Source organism: Penaeus chinensis, chromosome 13, assembly GCF_019202785.1.
Source record: "Penaeus chinensis breed Huanghai No. 1 chromosome 13, ASM1920278v2, whole genome shotgun sequence".
In the NCBI taxonomy this organism is placed as follows: Eukaryota; Metazoa; Arthropoda; class Malacostraca; order Decapoda; family Penaeidae; genus Penaeus; species Penaeus chinensis.
In genome coordinates, this window is record NC_061831.1 from 18,264,184 (window position 1) to 18,266,683 (window position 2,500).

Sequence of the window (2,500 nt, forward strand, 5' to 3'; positions counted from 1 at the left end):
AACAACATGCAAGCAAGGAGAAAGATGGAATCATCAAATCTTCCCTTTTCCTCCCTTCCTCCCTCACCCCTTCCCCTTCCCCTCTGCCCCTTCCCCACCCACCACCACCCAATCTCGCCCCGCCCCTTTCCACTAGCCCTCCCCCCTTTTGCCCAAGTTCCCTCTCACTTCACCTCTAAGTCACCCCTCCCCTTCTTGTTCCCCACTTCCCTTTCCGCCTTTTCCTTCCCGCCTCAAATTCAATCCTACCCCACCTTTATGTCCCCTCCTTTTCTCCCATCCTAACTTCCCCTCCCACCTCCAAGTTACCCCTCCCCTTCCCCCATCTCCCCTACGTCCCTCTCCTCCCTCCCTTCCTGCCACCCTCCTTTTCCCTCCCCCACCCCTCAGCCTGTTGGTCACAAGTAGCTGCCGCCAGCGAGTGTTTGCCAGGTGTCAGCATGACCCTGGCCGGGGGTCGCATGATCGCTTGTTTGCAGGACACAAACACATTGATTTCATTCCCATTCCATTAGGCCCTCACTTTTATAAACGGTTTACAGTGTATCGGCTATTAATCTCGCAATCAGTGATGGGTGTTCCCTGGCGGCTGTAGCTCATCAAATTCGATGGCCAGATACATGCCGGCAAACAATTATTGGACCTACGGCAAAGGAATACAAAGCCTAAAATATGCGGCAAACACCTATAGCGTTATAACACAAGCGACCAATATTCTGTACGCCGGATAAAACCGGATCAATCCATAACAATCACGGCTACACGAACGCTGTGCTTGACTACCTGCGAATATGCGGTTGTCTAGTCGTTCGTTTTTCTCTCTCCATCATTGCTTTATTGTTAGCATGATCATTACTATATCATTATTAACATTATTGTTTTCATCATCGTGGTCATTATCATCCTGATTATCATGATCGTTATCATTAACATTATTACTTTTATCATTATATTAACAATAACAATAATAATAATAATAATAATAATAATAATAATAATAATAATAATAATAATAATAATGATAATAATAATAATAATAATAATAATAATAATAATGATAATAATAATAATTATATAATATATATTAATTATTATCATTATTATTATTATTACTATTATTACCATTATTATCATCAATATCACTGTTATTATTACTGTAGTTATTGCCATTATCAACAGCAGCAGTAGCATTATTATCATTATCATTATAATTAATATATTATTATCATTATTTTATCGCAATTACATCCATGATCTTTAGTACAATCATCCGAATAAATAAGCTCTGTTTAATAGCATTATCTTTATCATTATTACTAGCATCGGTATTAGTGTTAGCACCTGTATCAGGATTAGAGTTCAAATTAGTAATTTTATTATAATCATCATCAGTATCATCATCATCACCATCATCATATCCTCCTCATCATCATAATCACATCATCATCACAATCACCATCATCACATCATCAACTTCATCACATCACCATCATCATAATCACCATCACCATCGGCATCTTCTTCCCGAACATCGTAATCATACACCGACAACCTATGATTATAAACCCCCCCCCCCCCACACACACACACACACACTAACCCGAAAGAAAAACATTAAACCAAAAATTAAGAGAAAATAAGAATTAAAAAAAAAAAAAAAACCGAATAGGCGAGAAAATCTAAATCAAATTGAGGAGAATGGCATGAGAGGGGATAGGATAGCAAGGGTTTGATAGCGATTAAGGGGTAAAGAATAACAGAGGGTAATAAGCGGAGAATAGGGAGGGGAAAGGAATAAAAGTCAACACACACGACCGAGGACGATGGACCGATGCTACTCATCCGTTTCTCCCTTGCCAATATGGGCGACGGAGAAGGCTGGGATTGCGAGAACCACTGAGAGTGTCAGTGTGTGGGATGAGTACGTATGAGTGTGTAAGTGTAAGTGTAAGGGTGAGTGTGACTGAGTGAGAGTTAGTGTGGGTGTTGACGTGTGTGAGTGTTTGTGACTGTATGCATGCGTGTGTAGGTATGAATGTGTGTGCATGTGAGTGCTAGTGCAAGTGTGTGTGCTTCTCAAAAAGCAAGCTCAAAATCACATTTCATCCCACTGAAGCTCATACTTGATATCTATGTCCTCATGACCACTCAGTCTAAACCCTAATAAAGCTACCATAACCAAAGCTAGCGAACTTTACCTAACTTGACATAATCAGCTTACGGCTCCGATCTCGCACCACACCTCAGCGTAATCCTTCGTCAAGCTGGAATGACTCACCGCCAACTTGCTGAAGAAATTGCTTATGCGCCTACATATTTCTTTTTCTTTTTCCTTGTCGTTTTAGTTTTTGTTTGTTTTTTCGTACATTTTCTCCTTTATCTTACTATTTTGACAGTTTTTATACTTCGTCTTTTCTTTGGATGTTGTTCCTCATGTTTCCTCCCTGATCCCTGAGTACTACCGCTTACCGCGATAGTGGATTTGCGAAAAAAAATGGCG

General features: G+C 40.3%; 1 protein-coding gene across 2 annotated transcripts in view; it reads right to left on the reverse strand.

Moving 5' to 3' along the window:
• Positions 1 to 2,500, reverse strand: part of LOC125031779 (discoidin domain-containing receptor 2-like) — a 740,435-nt gene that overhangs the window by 643,488 nt on the left and 94,447 nt on the right. The window lies entirely within an intron of this gene.